The following is an 18,175-nucleotide window of genomic DNA, read 5'->3' as shown; positions in this document are numbered from 1 at the left end:
TTTCCATTTATTAAAACAACCTGAGGAATGGACACTTTTATAGGGAATACTACACTGCAAAGTAATAAGTTGCTCTTCTGATTCCTCAATATCAAAGAGACTGGTATTTAAATGTTGTATGTTTCTTCAAATCTAGAGTTCTGGAGCTCAAGTGGTGAGAATCCCATCTGAGATCACTGAAGCTACTCCATGAACTTCAATCTGCGCTTGATCAAGGAGAGTGGGCATTGAGCTATTTCATCCTTCGCTTTCAGCAACTAACTGTAAGGCATATTATTTCTTATCCAGAGCTGTTTATATCACATGAACTGAGGCAATATTACTTGTTTCATTTGTATACTTGGACTTTGTAATCCATTTTATTATATAGGCCCAGTTTTTAGTCAGACTGATACTTCCATGATCTATATTTGTATTTCTCAGAGTATTAGCCCTTTAAGGAGGGGACAGAGTATTATATAAAAGTATCACTGTTATACCTGTGTATGCACAATTTATTCTGAGTCATCCATGTGCAACACTGTGAATGCTGTATATTACACTTAATATGGAAGGGTAATTATTTTTATTGATTGGGTTTTCCGCAAACAGTCCAGAGGTTTGGTAGTGCTCGCAGAGTTTATTAAAATAATTCAGGCTATTAGTCCTTTTACCTTTGCTCCCATATTTGAGAGTTTAAGGACTGGTTACACAACAATGCAAATACCATATTCTACAGTGTGTCGCACCTAGACTGAGGCCCCAGCAAATATGTTAATGGGTAAAAGTGACTGGAAAAATAATCCTTGTCATCAGATACAAAAATATCCCTTTCCCAGAGTGGTTAAAGCCATTTGCATTCCAAGTAATGTAATGTAGAAAATAGATGTGACTATTCTAGTGAGGCAATGTCCGAGGAACCCCTACCCTCACCACCAGCACCACTCCCATCCTGTATGAAAATATTTGCCAATATATGCCTAGGTATACGTAATGCAATGCAAAATATTACTCTTCCACAAAGTACACTGTCCCTCTGCTAGATCTAGAAGAAATGACAAACCCTAACTTAAACAGTGCCCGCACCCACATACCAGAATGGCTTTTGGCATGCATTATAGAAGCCTACTTCGAGTACTGAATGTTCCAGATGGCACTCTGCATCTGAACAGCTGCCCCCACAGAACTGTACATATTTGTATGGGATTCATAAAGCGTAAATCCAACTGTGAAGCAATAGAGTGTTCTACATAGGAGATGCAGCCAAGGGGATACAACTACCAATGGCAACATCATTAGAAGTAATTGTTAGCATTTTAAGGGCAGGAAACTATATTGCATTTCTTAGACCAGAAAGCGTTGCAGCTCACTTACTAAAAATGCCTCCACATCCCTATGTGACATGACAGCCTCTCCAAGTTGAAACCTTTCAAGAGGTCCCCAACACAATTCTTGGTGATGCTATATCATCTCCAATACTCCTCAGCAAGACCACAGAAACAACACCTTGAAAATACTTGTGTTTTTCTGAATGAAATACATTAATTTTCAAATTAAAAGGTGAGAGTGTAGATACTCTAGTGGGTTATACTGAATGTAAGAGTGCATCTGTTTCAGAGGTTGCACAAACTTCTCAAAACCCCCATTTATTTAGCTTGACTCTAACCTCTTTGACCACTGTTATTGACCAACCCATGCACAATGTGGCCAATTATCATGAGTTTATTATTGTCTCCTCATACTTCAGCTCTGCTCCATGTACACTGATCCCTCTGCATGCAACTGACAGCGCTTTTCTATCTCCATCCCCACCTGACTGGCACCCTCATCTTCAGGCCACCCCCCTAAATGTGCATTGAAACCTGACTTAAATGTTCTGTATCTATGCAAAGTAATGTCTACTATCCTTGTTCTTTCTCCACCCTACATCAGCTCCTTTGAGCAAGCCACAGTAGTAGCCCACTCGGTACTCTTTTTTCCCTTAAAGCTTCAGTATTCTGCTACCTTTTTTCAGCCAATACTGACACTGCACTTAACCATCTGCGCTTATAACCATTTAGGAACGTGCATGCAATGGTTGGGTTCACAGAATAACTCTGAGTCCAAATAACCAAACCAACTCAGGAAGATGGCAAAGTACTGTTACAACAAACATCAACGGACGTACGTTCGATTTCTCTCAGCGATCTTTTCATAAAAACACTATTATATACTCAAAATAAATCAGATTTGACGTCCTACTATGTGGCAAATAATGGAAAACCTATTGGGGATAGGGATAGGCTTAAGGGGAACATCTAAGTACACATTACATAGGAACTAGGATTGTAATTGGCTGCCCACTGTCAGGTGGACAATATATGCCTATCTCTAAAACATGTAATCTTCAAAATACACAGTTTCATATTGGTCTTTAAACATGAAGGTCCTTTATTATATGGACCACTACAATTGGTTGGCATGCTTGTGCATGTCTGAAACATACGGTTCATTTAGCAGCACGTAAACCAACACCCAGGTGCAAAGAGATGGGCCTGATTGTACCTCCCCACCCAATTAGCCCAGCATCTCTCATCACCTATGCCTTCTGCCATGAAGATTGTCTTTGAACTTGGCCTTGCAAAGTATCCTTGTCTCTGGGAATACATGGGAGTGTGGGCACTCACTATCGTTGTGCTAGGACTCCATGTTTGTCTCTATTTTCATCATTGGCTCACATGACAGGAGACCACAATTTGGTCCATTTTGGAGCTTTTAAATGTCTTAAATTAAAACAACTTGCCACTCTTGGTGTTCTTTCTTTGCACCTTAACAAGGGATGATTCATCCTTTGCACGTTCACTCCTTTCCAAAATAGATAGCCGATCTTGGCTGCTTCAGACTTGACTCCAGGCCAGACAACCTCGCCATGCAGCTCCACGATTCAACTTATTCTTGCTGCAACACAATTCTCCCTTTCTTCTTCCTGGGTGTCATGACCACAGAATTGTTCCACAGAATTTCCCCCATGAGGTCTTGGGCTGCGGTGTACCATTCCTGGTCTAATAGCAGAAAGGTTACTGTGGCCAAAAGTAATTCAGGCATTTCCGCATCACTCAATATGGCCGCCAGGGGGCCTTCCCCGAATGCTGCAGTGTAGTCTAGTGGTTTGGGCTCTGCTAGTATTTAAGCCCCTCCCCTTTGTTGTCCGGCGCTTCGCGTCTTCAGCTGTCAAAGCGGACGCTTACCGCTAGTCAACTCCTGACTAAAACTTCACAGACCTAGCATTCCTAGTTATCCCCGAATTGCAGTATTCCTGTATTTTTCATTGTTCCCTTCTGTCATAGCCCGGTTTCCTGTCATATTCCTGCCCTTATCCTGTTGCGTGTTTTCTGTCAAGAGTTGGCGCTTCTCTGAGGGAGTTAGTTGGGAGAGGTTTCCTGTCATCTCCAACAGACTGCAAGTATCGCACATGTTATAACACTGTTGAGTTGTGTTTATTGTGGCATTAGCTAGTGTGCGGCATAGTTTTCCCACAGAGCGCGTGTAGTGATTCTTGCCGCGCATTTACTTGCACTGCTCGTGAGGAGATTCCGTTCTGGGAGAACAGGAGGCACCTGACTTCAGTCACATTTATTTTTGGTCACATTAGCTTAGAGCGCCACACGCACATAATGGTAACCTGTTGCCATTAAAGGCATTGACACTTTTGCTCCATTAACGCATCCGTGCCTTTCTTGTGAGGAATGTAAGTTCGCTTTTATCTCGTGATTGAATAGCGTTATGAGGAAGGTTTTCATAGCGGGGAAAGATTATATTTGTTCACTCAATATCTGTCCTCTCACCATTTAGGTATTTAGGGTTAGTTTGTTTGAATTCTGGCTGTGGAGTTGATTGGTAAGGTGTGGAAAATTCCTTGTCCGCTATATTTAGGCAGTATTTAATTGCACTCCCCTTTTTTCCCAAGAAAGTCCCACTCCTTCCCATGCAAGAAACTGTTCCCCTCTTCAGAACTTGCACCCCCGCACAGAAGCGGGATGGATAGCCCATAACAACATAAATAGAGGTGAGCAAGGAAAGTCCGTAGGGAGGGAGAGGTTGACTAGTGAGAAGACTGTTTCACAGCACCTACACTGAATCCACATTTTGACTGGTTTTTGTCATATTCAACTGATTTTTCTGCTTATTGAAAGAAGAAAAGGGTAGTGAGAAAACCACGCACGCAGATAAGGGTAGTTGAGGTTATAAGGAGTGGTGTTCCGCAGAGCCCAAGGTAAGCGCTTCAGAACGCGAAGCCATACCGAAAAGTGCTCTGCCTGGACACGATGGGAACTTCTGAGGTAGATCAGTTAACCCAACTCCTGGGAGAACTAAGGGCTGAAGTCCATGCAGCTCGGTCCAAAACCAGTGCCTTAGAAGAGGATTGGGAATAAATAGAGAGCGGACAGAGGAGTTGGCTCGTCAATTGTTCAAAATCAAGCGGGACAGGTGCCCTTACTCCAAAGTAATCCACAGGCTTCCACCTCCACATCGTCCCCAGTTCCAGTCCAAGTGGTCATTCCTGGGAATATTCCTCTGGCACCCCAGAGCGTTTTACAGGGGATCCTAAAAGATTTGCAGTCTTCTTGAATCAGTGCAGTTTGCATTTCTTGTGTAGACCCGGGGTGTTTCCCACTGACCAATCTAAGGTAGCATTTGTCTTGTCTTATTTGGGTGGATATGCGGCCGATTGGTCTATTCCCCTGGTAAATAGGGACGACCCATTGTTATAGAACTTTGCAGAATTCCAACGAGAGTTAGAAAAACTATTTGCTCGGCACACTCAAGGACAGGCGTTGGACAATTAACTGCTGTCGCTCAAGCAGGGCAATCAGGAACTACTTGCATATGTGGCCACCTTTAAGAGGCTGGTGGCAGAAACAAATTGGCCATCTGAAAAAAGAACAACATTATTTTATCGTGGACTGCGCAGTGAGTTGAAAGATGTATTGGCTCAAGTTGTGAATCCGCCTGAAAACATCACAGAATTCATTTACTTAACCATACAGTTGGATCACCGTTTACAAGACCGAAGGACAGATCAAGCTCGTCAAGACAGCCGAGCCGTTGTAGTTCGCCCCAGAAAACCATTGTTAAAACCAGGCTCAGACACTCATCCGGAACCCATGCAATTGGAATACTGCAATTCGGGGATAACTAGGAATGCTACGTCTGTGAAGTTTTAGTCAGGAGTTGACTAGCAGTAAGCGTCCGCTTTGACAGCTGAAGACGCGAAGCGCCAGACAACAAAGGGGAGGGGCTTAAATACTTGCAGAGCCCAAACCACTAGACTACACTGCAGCGTTCAGGGAAGGCCCCCTGGCGGCCATATTGAGTGATGCGGAAATGCCTGAATTACATTTGGCCACAGTAACCTTTCTGCTATTAGCCCAGGAATGGTACGCCGCAGCCCAAGACCTCCTGAGGGAAATTCTGTGGAACAATTCTGTGGTCATGACAGTATGCCCCCCCAAAACCCCTCCTAAGCTGGAGCTTCCCTTCCTAGGTTTGCTTGGGTTATTGCGGCGATAGGCCCTTAACAATCTGGGGGCATGAAGATTTTCCAGGGGCTCCCATGTCCTATCCTGAGGGCCGTACCCTTTCCAATCCACTAAGTAGAATAACTTGTTACGCATAATTTTAGAGTCCAAAATTGCCTTGACTTCATATTCAAGTTGATCATTCTCTACTTCCACAGGAGCTGGAACATTGTGGATACGAGTGTTAGGATGGACTGGTTTCAAAGGGAAACATGAAAGACCGAGTGGATCTTCATGGTTTTTGGAAGTGTTAGTTTCATAGCGACTGGGTTGATTATTTTCTCAATGGCGAATGGCCCCAAAAATCGTGGAAGAAATTTTCGTGACCCTTTTAAGGCCAAATTCTTGGTGGCTAACCACACTAAATCTCCCACCTGATAATCTGGAGCATCACATCTTTTGTAATCCGCACATTTCTTTTGAGACTCCTTGGCCAAGGACAATTGTTTTCGTGCTTGATCTCCAGCAATAGTGATCTTTTCGTGCGGAGATTTCACGGCTGGCAATTCCAAAGGTTCAAGTGGATCAAAGGCCGATGTGCAGGGGTGCCGGCCATGCAAGGTGTAGAACGGACTAAGTCCAGTGGAGGCATGGACAGAATTATTATATGCGTACTCAGCAATCCACAAAACATTTAGCCATGTGTCCTCTAGTTGGTGCAGCATACATCGCAAATACTGTTGCAAGGTTTGGTTGGTTCGCTCAGTTTGACCATCCGTCTGGGGATGATGGCTGGTGGACAGGCGTACATCAATTCTTGCCAACTTGCAACATCTCCTCCAGAATTTGGAGACAAACTGACTTCCTCGGTCCGACAACACTACTGAAGGAAAGCCATGCAGTTTCACGATGTTTTCCAAAAAGGTTTTTGCCAAGACTGATGCTGTTGGTAATCCTTTCAATGCTACAAAATGTGCCATCTTGGAAAATAAATCCACTACCACCAAGATAGTGTCAAACCCTTCACATTTAGGTAAGTCCATAATGAAGTCCATAGAAATGGTATGCCAGGGAGCAGGTGGTACATTCAATGGTAAGAGAAGGCCAGCAGGTTTCCTTTTTTAAGTTTTATTATGGGCGCAATTACCACACGTTTTCAAGAATTGAATGATATCTTTTCGCCAAGTAGGCCACCAATATGAACTCTTCACCTTCTCCAAGGTTTTGGTGATACCCGGATGGCCTTCCAACAGAGCTCCATGATATTTAGCAATCACTTGTTCTTTCAGCTGGGGGGTGGGCAAATACAAACGTCCCTGATAAAATGGTAAACCATCTTGTACTGAAAAACATTCTCCTTTTGACTCCCATTTCATCAATTCCTCCTGAGAGATGCTAGATTTAATCTGATTTCTCAGCTCTTCAAGAGTCGGATCTGAAGTATCCATAATTCCAAGCACCTTCTCCCTGGAAATTATCTCCCCAGGATTCACAGGCACATAAGCTTCTTCCCCTTTTCTGATACGGGAGAGGGCATCTGCCTTCCCATTACGTACACCTGGTCGGAATGTAATGACAAAGTCATATTCTGCAAAAAAGAGGGCCCATCGTAGCTGCCTAGAGGATTGTGCCTTTGCCGAGCGGAGATATTGCAAGTTTCGATGGTCGGTGAAGATGGTTACTGTATGCCTAGCTCCTAGCAGGTGATGCCTCCATTCTTTAAGCGCACACTTAATTGCCAACAGCTCTTTGTCAGTAACAGTAAAGTTCAATTCTGCAGAGGAGAATTTTTTGGACCAGAAGGCCACAGGGTGCAGTTCTTGGGTGTTGTGGTTGCGCTGAGACAAAACAGCTCCCATGGCCACATTTGAGGCATCTGTTTCCACCACGAAAGGAAGATCAGGTTGCGGATTTTGGAGCACAGGTGCGACGGTAAATCATTCCTTTAGTTTCTTGAAGGCCTCATTAGCTTCCTTAGTCCACTCAAACTTTCTGTTTTTTATAAGCAAGGATGTTATAGGATGGACCAAACGAGAGAAATCAGAGACGAATCGCCGATAATTCACAAATGCAAGAAAACTTTGAATCCCTTTGACTGAAGTGGGCGCAGGCCAGGTAAGAATGGCGTCGACCTTTCTGTTATCCATCTTGATTCCATTAGCCGACAGAATGAATCCCAAAAACTCCACTTCAGGAACATGGAACTGACATTTCTCTAATTTAACATACATAGAGTTGTCCTTGAGAGTTTGGAGTACAGCATTTATGTGCTTTACATGATCTGAAGGGTTTGTGGAGAAGATTAGAATGTCATCCACATAGACCACCACACAGATGTCCAACAATTCTCTGAAGATGTCGTTCATAAAGGACTGAAAGACCGCTGGAGCATTGCAAAGCCCAAAGGGCATCACTTGGTATTCGAAGAGACCATACCGGGTTCGAAAAGCGGTTTTCCACTAATCTCCTTTCTTGATTCGAATAAGATGATAGGCGCCACGGAGGTCGAGCTTGGTGAATATTCGAGCCTGTTTCACCTGATCCAGCAAGGTGGAGATGAGGGGAAGAGGATATCGATTCTTCACTGTTATCTGATTCAATGCACAGTAATCAATACAAGTTCGCAAATCTCCTTCTGTTTTGGGCACAAAAAAGAACGGTGAGGCCACTGGAGACTTAGATGGCCTGATGAATCCGTTGGCCAGGTACTGATCCAGATAAGATCTCAAATGGACATTTTCTTTTTTGGTAAGGGCATAAATTCTGCTGCACGGAAGCTGTGCTCCGGGAGTGATATCGATTTGACAATCATAAGGCCTTTGTGGGGGCAAAACTTCAGCCTGTTTTTCTTCTTGAAAGATATCCTGGAATCTTTGATACTCTCTTGGCAAGGATCGATGAGACCTAGAGTAATTGGAGTACTTGGATCAGGCTGCAGCAGAGTTACTGTACCTTCTGTTGACATACACATACTCTGACAACTAGAGGTAAACGTCAGAGTTCGGGAACACCAATCGATCAGGGGATTATGCTTTTCTAACCAGGGTATTCCCAAGATGATCTCGAATTGTGGGGCTCGAATAAGGTCGAAAGAGATCCTCTCCCTGTGTCCCTCCTGGCAAAGCATGATGAGATCATTAGTGCACTGCGTCACGGGACCTGACACCAATGGAGTGCCATCCACCCCGCAGACATTCTCGGCTTTTAATTTTTCCCTTAAAGGGAGTCCCAATTTGCTAGCCAGAGTTAAATCCATGTAATTGCCAATGGCTCCGCAGTCAATGTATGCAGTCAATGCATGCCTCTTTGTGGGAGTTTCAGGACTAAAAAGGATGATTGGGAACACAAAGTGTGAGGTCACAGCAACCTTTTCCATGCTCGACAAGCTGACCTCTAAACTTGTCGGGCACTGGAGTTTTCCGCCACTTGATCCTTCTTATCTTGATTGACACCTCCCAAAGGTTTCCTAGCAGGTTTGACAGGACAATCTTTTAAAAAGTGACCGGCCTTGCCACAGTGCAAACACAACTGGAGTTGACGTCTTTTCTCCCTCTCAGCTTGAGATATTGGACCTCGGATTCCCCCCAGATTTTTCTGCTTATTGAAAGAAGAAAAGGGTAGTGAGAAAACCATGCACCCAGAGAAGAGTAGTTGAGGTTATAAGGAGTGGTGTTCCCACAGAGCCCAAGGTAAGCGTTACACTGGGTCCTGGCTTGCTAAAATTCTTGATACCGATGTCCAGCTCCTATACAATGGCGGCTACGCCTGCTTTCAATTCACTACATATAGCCAGCTTCTATGATGGCTTAGTATACCCTGCGTTTCCGAGTCTGTACAATTATTGATCGGTTGATTCTCTGCAATATTTTGTGCCCATGTAATCTTCTTTTTCATATTTCATATTTAAGAGTTCACTCGGTTCTTTACTTCATCATTAGTTTCTGTAGGATACATATATCTTATTCAGCCATATATACGCTGCAGTATTGGCACAACTGCTGGTGTCAAACACGGCACAATCTCAGGCTTCCAACATGAAGGAGGTAGGTGGGCGGGATTTCCTGGAGAGGCATGCAGCCACGCCTCGACATTCCCCCCTCTGGTCAAGTCCACCACCACCTTCTCAAGTGTTTCTTTGGAGTCCATATCATTATAACTCCCCTCAGGGTGCCGGCTGATTTGACATGTTCATCTACACTCCAGGTCATGTAATTACATTGTCCATTCGGAGTATAACAGAGCCATCATCCCACATACTTCTTATGATTCTTCAGATACAGGAACTTCATTCCTTCAGGTGATACGATGCTGGCCTCTATCTATTTTCTGACAGGTTTATCAGTCAGCTCCTTGGTGTTAGGTTCAGGTTTGATATTGATCATGATCTGCATTTCTACCAACTTTTTTGCCATTTTCTTACATTGGGCAATCGCGATCCTGATTACACAGAATCCGAATATCACCAGTTCTAATATTACTCCAAGAATCTTGAACATATTTGCCAACAACTGTAGAATCCATGAGAACAGGGAGGCAAACCAACTGTTATCTTCAATGTCGTCCGTCTCATCTTCCATCTTGGTATGCAGGTATGTCAACAACGTTATGGCCTTGGTCAAGGCTCAAGGCTCGTCATGAGAAGGTATAAAAGGGCAACATGATGGCTCGATGTTGGTGCAAACTCCTCCTTCCATCGCTGTGATCATAGCAAGGACATATCTGTTCTAGAGGGTCATCAGTTGTATTGCCCTCAGCTCTTCCTTGATAGCGTTGAATCCCTTTATGGTAGCATTGATTGTCTGCAGAAGCTCCCACCTTGTGATCTGTAGCCACTTGGTGTTTGCTACTGTTTGGATCCGAGGCATGAATATAGTCTTCAATATTTTGGCCGTCTTGCTGAACAACCTGTGTTATTCAGGAATGGAATCAAGCACTTTTATTGATTTGGCTGAAAAATAATTCTCTCTTTTTGTCCGACGGAGAGCTCAAGTGGAAATTCACCAATGTTCAGGTTACTTTGAGGAATCACTAATGCTGGAACATGGCTGAGCACCAAAGAACATACTCTGCCCCAATCCTTGGGCAACCTCATGTAAATTCTTGATCCACAAGCCCAATATTGGTCCATAAGGATGGCTGTCCCTTCTCCCATCCTAGGAACATTAGTTGTGGTTTTGCATTCTTTGTTATATCCCCCATTGTTCTCTCCATTTCTCTGGAAGCATAACGTTGTATTAACCAATGGGATTACCACTACTGGGCCTGACTCATCTTCTACCCTTGTCAGTAGTTTGGAGTGCTTAGCCCATGACTTTAAACAACCATTCACCTTCTGCAACTCTTGTACATAATCTGTTTACAGCAGGTGAGCTGCACAGGACATCATTCCATCTTCCCATCCCTTCTTGGAATTAACTTTTCCATAGATCAATAGTTGAGTTTGTTCCCAACATCCAGGTGATCCGGCTATTTCTGTCTCATCAGGGCAATTCATTCTCTTTATCTCTTCAATGATCACCTAATCCTGTCTTGCAGCAGGATACACAAGCATCTTGCTCTTTCATCCAGACTCCTTTTCCATTTGTAGCTTTTTGATGTAGTAATCCTGATATAGAAATGACCATTTGGATCTCCATCACAAGGTCGCCCAACTTCCTTGGAATTGTCCTCAAGTTGTGCATGTTGCAAGATGACTGAGACACTTTGCATCATGCTCTGGAACCTCTCTGGCAATTAAAGTTCATACTGCATTCATGGCATAGGGGATTATAGAGCAGACATAGCAACCCTTCTTAGATGCTTTCTTCCCCACTTTCCACATGTGTTGTGAGCTGTGTTATCTACGCAGGTATTTATCCCTTCACTATCTTCCTGTGCATCTCTTTTGTGTCTCCCAAAATCTGTATAGTAATCATAGAGTAAATCAAAAGTAGTTTTCACAGTAGGGAGTACCATAGGGACATCTCCTTCAGCTGAAGTACTAAGATGATAGAGACTGTGAAAGATGGGGAGCAGAAAGACAACAAGAACACTCAAGCAAGCGTACATCATACTTAAGAATATTGGCATCCATCTCTCACGACATCTGACTACTTGTTGCACTTGTTTATTTTCTAGATCCGTGCCATTCTATTCAATAATCATTTCTAATACAATCATCAAGTTTCTTTATGTTTGTAACTGTAAAATCTGTTCAATTATAGCAATAAGGATTCTTCTTATCACTGGACCGTTTTTAGGATCCTGCAAGAACATGTTTATATTAATGTCCCTTCTAACAAGAGCAGGGTAAGATTGAAGCATAAACACAAAAACAGCAAGCACAAGCCAATGAACATTACTAACGCAGATACCATATATTTGATCACTTAAAACACATATTGTCCACGAAATGAATCTGGATACTGATCTCGTTTCCAAATTCTGATCAAGAACTGAGATTTAGACATAACTCTGATGCATAATTTTCTGCAACAATATGTATTTCTAAAAGTTCATTTCAAAATTCCTGGAATTCTCGGCAAGTCTTTGCACTCTCTGCAAAAATATCTATGAGTGTCCATTGAATTCCAGTTGAATATAAAGTACGTATTAATCACTCATTGTTTTATCATCCTTCTTCTTCATCATCAATCAGGTCTGCACACACGGAAATTCTTCTTCTTATCTTGCTTCTGGGTCAGCAACAGTGGGAGGGAAGGTCTTTCTTTTATAGATCTTCACATCGCCGATGTGTAGCCAAGCTCTCTGTACTCTAATAGCAGAAGGGGACACTTCTTCGATAATAAAGGGCCATGAAAATGTGCCTCATGCCACTTCCTGGTGACATTTTTTTAATTAGCACTAGCTCACCAACATATAACGTAGGTGGTGGTAATAGTTTGCTTGGATTGGTTGCCGAATTATCTTCTTCTGTGTTCTTAGATCGACCCCCCTGGTGCTTGCCTTGATCTGAAATGAAAGAAATACTAGAGGGCATAAATGTCAAATAATCATGCATCTCATCACCTAAAGTTTTAGCTAAGCTCTTGGCATCATTTCTACTCCTTCTACTCCTTGACGGAGGTGTAAGGGGCATTCTCATTTCATTTGATCTTCGCATTCCTTTCCTTGAGCAAGCCATTGAACCTCTCACATATCCCTGTGCTTTATATTCAATAGAAGCCCTTTCTGTTCAAATAGCTCATTGAAAAAATGTGGGCCGTTATCGGATCTTAACACCTCCCACACACCCCACCTCGGGAACATCCTGTGCACTACATCTTTGCTCTGCAAGTGGCATCAGGGTGTGTACATGGACCTGCCTCAATCCACCTACAAACGGGACACACCACCACTAATAGATTCCTATATCCATTACATGTCTGTAGCATATCAACATAGTCGATATGTAAATGCTGAAACGGACCATTTGGTCAAGGTATTACCTCTCTAATTGTTCTCAGTGTATGCCCAGAAGTAAACCTTTGACACACAATGCAGTTCACCATAAATAGTGCAACGTGTTGCAACAAATTAGGAATGGACCAGTCTTCTGCAATACTGACAGCAAGACTTTCTCTAGTTACACGCGCGGGGTAAAGCAGCTGTTCGAGCGCGCCTTTCAATAAAGTTACTAGCATCACTGGCTTTCCAGTGCTATTCTGTCGCCATAATGCTTCTGTGGGGGATAAAGAACACCCCCTTTGTTTCCATAAATCTTGGTCTTCATGTAGCGCACTTCCTTGAATCTCTATTAATTGGGTTATCAATAACTTAGTAAACCCCTCTTGCACTGGAATTATTTTAACTCGATTTTCTTTAATACTCTCAGTATCAAAACATTTCTGGGAAATATGCAACCTTTTTGGCGTCTTCGTCTGCAGATTCGTTCCTGCAAGAGATAAAATCTGTTCACTTAGTATGCGCTGCTCATTTAACGACCGATATGGCTACTCGGAGTTGTAGTGCCTTGATGAGCCTATACAATAAGGATGCATGCTGCACTGGAGTGATGTCTGCGCAGAGGTAGCCCCTCCTTTTCCAACGTGCTAACCCTGCATGTATGGCTGATGTCATATAGGCAGAGTCACTGTGCACTGTCACTTCCTGCCCTTTCTGTTTCTCAAGTGCGACAATATGTGTCACTAATTCTGCTTCTTGCGCTGAAAAATGAGACGGTAGCCTTGCACTAGCCACAACTTCAAATTCTCCCTTAAATCTGTCTTATCACTGAAGCACCTGAATGCCTTTCCCCACAGGTCTGATCAATTTATGAAGAACCATCAATAAAGAGATCTCTCCCCGCCCCCACTATGGCATTCTCTTTCACACAGGGTATACCATCATAAAATGCAACATAATTAGTACAGTCATGTACATGGTAACTTCTTCTACTGGCTCAGCAATGAATGTGGCATGGTTCACTATTTTACATCTTACAATATTAATCGCTGGGTTATATCATTACTTCAAAAGGTGAAGCTCTTTGGGATGTGAATGGGTCCTTGCGCTATTTAGGCTACTTGGGCTATTTTTAGCTATTTGCTAAAATGGCAAATAGCGCATGCTCCACAAAGAGGGTCATAGAGCAGCCCATGACAGTACTTGTAGATTTCTCGATCACGAACATGGCGGCTGCCAATGATTGTTTGCAAGGAAAGTGTCCCCTCATAACTGGGTCTAGAATCCTACTGTAATATGTCAAAGGTTTGTACCCGAATGTGGTTCTCTGTGTAAGCACTGCTGTCATGACTGTCCCATTTGTGTGCAAAAACAAATGTAATATGTCAGCACATTTGTAAATTTCTAAAACAAGGGCTATACAAATTGCTTTTTTCCACTCTTCAAATCCTTCCTCCATTTCTTTAGTTCATTCTAGTTTTGTTATACCAACTGGCGCTTTCTTTAAAACTTGCTCTAACATAGTTGCTAAAACCTCAACACTGCTGCATCTGTCTCGCTGTGTTTGGTTTTGAGGTTTTCATAATTGCCTCAGCTCTCTCAGGTGTCACTTTCTTTCCTTCATGTGAAATCAACTGACCTTTATATAAAAGCTCTTCTTGGCAGTATTGTAACTTCTCCTTAACTACTTTATATCCCTTGTCTGCTAGAATAGTCAACTGGACAGATTCCTGTTTGCACTCATCTTCTGTGGTGCTGCAAATCAAGATGTCAACTACATATTGGGCCTCATTACGACCCAGGCGGTAAGGGGTTTACGGCAGCATAAACAGCGCCGACCCTTACCGCCTGAGTACGAGGTCCCTTAGCGCCATGGCGGATTTAACACCTGCTAAAATCCATGGCGCTAAGGGACCATGGAGTTAATTACGCCACCGTAATTTACGGTGGCGTAATTAACGCCTTCCCCACTCCCATTATGCCCTATGGGGCAAAAATGGGAATGGGGAAGGGTAAATGGGGATTGGGGACTTACCGCCCCGCCAAGGTCAGAATGGGGCGGTAAGTCCGCCAACCACCATGGCGTAAACGTAGTTTACGCCATGGTGGTAAAGTCACGGCCCAGGCGGTAATGAGGCCCATTGTATCACCGCACTTTTGAGATCAATATTTTCTAGATCCATCTTTAGGACTCTGTTAAAGATCGATGGAGACACACAGTACCCTCGAGGCAGCCTAGTATGTTTCAGTCTTTTTTGTGAAACGTAAATGAAGTCAAGTCTTGTGAGTCCTTGTGCAACGGGATTGAGAAAAACCCATTTTTCAAATCAATCACTGTAAAATATTGGGCTTCCACCAGGATACTGCATAATCTTGACACCGGGTTAGGAACTAAAGGAAACTCAGTGTCTACAATCTGGTTAATTGGTCTCATATGGTGTATAAATCTCCATTATCGGATACACTGTGGTATTAAACAATGATTCTGATGGCACCAGAATCCCCTGATTCATCAGCACTAAAATAGTCTGAAGTATAACTTCATTCACTTCTCGAGACATGGGGTACTGTCTTGCTTGTGGTAAAATCGTTCCTAGCTCAAGCTTTATTTTAACCTCTCCTATCCCCTTCAATAAACTTTCATCATATGGGCCTGTGGTCCATAAGGCACTTGGCACCTTTTCAAGATCCTCCTGAAAAAATGCTGGTCCTTGCCACATTAACACCATTTGTTGCGGGAATTCCCTTTTCTCTATCCTTATCCAGTATGTAATGCTCATGAAGAACACCACTTCATCATTACTTCGGTCCTCCCTGAGCATATCGTCATCAGTTATGTCAGTCAATCTGTACCCTTTGTCAAGAGCTATCACTGTTCTCCATGGTCTACTCTCATCATCTATCCCTTTGAGCATTTCCATTTCCCTTCGTACTATGGCTGCTTCCAACTCTAGAGGAATAGTCTGTCCACCTTCCTCATCCATAGGTATTTGAGGTCTAAACAAAAACTCATCAGGTATTCTCACAATCTTTCCCACAAGGCCAAGTATCCATGTCAGTAAAATTCTCACTCCATATAGAAACATCTCTGGATCTCCCGAAATGCCTCGCAGGGTCACTTGCCCTGTGAATGCTAGTATAAAATCTCCCATGTTTAAATTGTGTATTCCTGGAGTGGAGCACACTATTCCTTGATCAGTAAATGAAATCGTCATGTTAAGTTCCGTCATTAAATCTCTTCCCAAAATATTAACCGTTGTCTGTCGTGAATATAACACGGGAACGGACATGTCTCACTGTCCAATGGAGATTGGTAATTTATCAGTAAAAGGAACATGATTCATAACTCCAGGGAACCCTTGAGCATTCATGGCAATTCCTGACATTGGATATTTTCCCTCTCATAAACACGAACGAGTTGCTCCAGTGTCTACAAGAAAAGAAAAGGATTTGCCTCCTCTCGTCAAATAGAACCGTGCTTCCTCTTGGGGGTCTGGTGTCACAGATAGTACTGAACACATCAAGTCACCCTATGAGCTTTCCTATTGTGGATACATGCTCAGCTCCGTCCCTGTGAAAGGATTTCTTCCTACCACAGTGATACCTCCTATTCTGGGTGTCAATACTTCATCTTACGTGTCATAATTGCACCCATATCTGATGTGTCAGGATACTGTACACTGAGTTCCCTCCAATTATCTGATCTACAATTATTAAACGGCGCCCCATCATGCACTGTGTTTTGTGCAGTCACACTTGAATATCCCGCTCTCCTCCATATGTCATCAGCCCTCTCTCCAAGAATGGCTGCCAGGAGACATTTTATTACCCCTATGGCCAACGTATTTCCTCTGGTCATTTTCTCAATTCGTATATCCATTTCCCAGAACCCAGTGTCGAACTAGGGAGCTTGCATTTTAAGTTATCCTTGTCCATCTGTAGCCATGTATGTATTGTGGTCTTGCTCCCCCTTTTTCTAGCAAGGGAAACTGCATAAACCCTGTCCCATAGTCGGATCCCACTATTTGTCTATCCATGGTGGGTAATATCGAGGATGGCAAGAAGCTAATCAATAATTATTTCCAAAAATATATTTATTTCAAATTCTGACACTCACTTAGTGGTACTGAACCCACATAGGTTTACAAAGATCATGCATGAATTGCAGTACAAATCAAACTCCATTCAATTCCCTCCATCAAGCATACTCACTCACTCATTCATATACATATATTACTTCTCCACATTAGCTTTCAGTCTCTTAATATATGGGACCATAAGACAGAATTTTGTACATCCCTTTCTTGTAAAAGTGTCACTATCTGTTCTGCAACAGCTGGTAATATTCAACACGTATTTCAGTTGGTTTCTCTGGGCTTCAAAATGTGACCCTCGGTTTTTCCAATCTTCTTGAGGACAGAAGTTGAGCACTCATTATGCTTCACTTCTGGGTAAATGGAATGGGAGGCATCATCTCCAACTCGGGTCTTGGAAGTGGTTCAAAACTGTGGAACAGATCCTAAATGCTCAGACGACCCGATTGCTTCTTTGTCGAGCTCATCTTCTGTTATGAAGTATGATAGCAAGCTGTGCCACCTTGTATTCTTTTGTGATCAATTGCTCTGTGCCATGGTTTGTTGTACCTGCAGCAGCCATGGAGAAATCACCAGGGCTTGATGGAGGGAACTGAATGGAGTTTGATTTATGCTCTGATTTATGCATGATCTTTGTAAACCTATGTGGGTTCTGTACCATTTGAAATAAATATATTTTTGGAAATAATTATTGATTAGCTTCTTGCCATCCTCGATCTTACGGTCAATTTTTTGCATATACCCTATACTTACCTGGAGGGCTGTTAGTATTTTGGGTACCCTTTTTTCTGTCCTTGTGGGTAATTACCTTAACCTGCTTACAAATGGTGGTGACTCTCCCTTCTCGCTATGTGATCGTCCTCGGGGACGCTCAGGAAATGCTATGGGATCTGGCGTTTTATCTTTAGGTTGTTCCAGATCCAACCATCTCTCTATCTTATCCATTTGCAGACTTCCTTCAGGGATGCATGCATTACCTCCTTCTGCCCCAAGGCCAGACTCTCTTTCCTCGTCTGACATGTCTAGTCCCCAACTAGTGTGACTATCATACCCTTCACCATTATCTAAGTTTAGTCTGCCAAAGACCATGCTCGACGGTCATCACTGAACAGGTTTCCCTCCTCACTTCATGATTGAGGTACTGGGGATCGATCACCGTTCCCTCGAGTTCCCTACTCACTACCTCACCTTAACGGTTGATAGACCTTATCAATCCTTTCT

The 18,175-nt window shown here is 43.1% G+C and overlaps 1 protein-coding gene across 6 annotated transcripts in view; it reads left to right on the top strand.

Annotated features, from left to right (window-relative positions):
* Positions 1 to 18,175, top strand: part of MYO3A (myosin IIIA) — a 2,295,212-nt gene that overhangs the window by 139,590 nt on the left and 2,137,447 nt on the right. For all 6 annotated transcript variants that reach the window (XM_069648154.1, XM_069648153.1, XM_069648152.1 and 3 more), the window contains exon 2: positions 137 to 263. The gene's annotated coding sequence lies outside the window, so the exon portion shown is untranslated. The remainder of the gene's footprint in view (positions 1 to 136; positions 264 to 18,175) is intronic.

This window comes from Ambystoma mexicanum, chromosome 2q (assembly GCF_040938575.1).
Source record: "Ambystoma mexicanum isolate Mex_15411 chromosome 2q, UKY_AmexF1_1, whole genome shotgun sequence".
Lineage (NCBI taxonomy): Eukaryota > Metazoa > Chordata > Amphibia > Caudata > Ambystomatidae > Ambystoma > Ambystoma mexicanum.
This window is presented reverse-complemented; position numbering and strand designations above follow the sequence as displayed.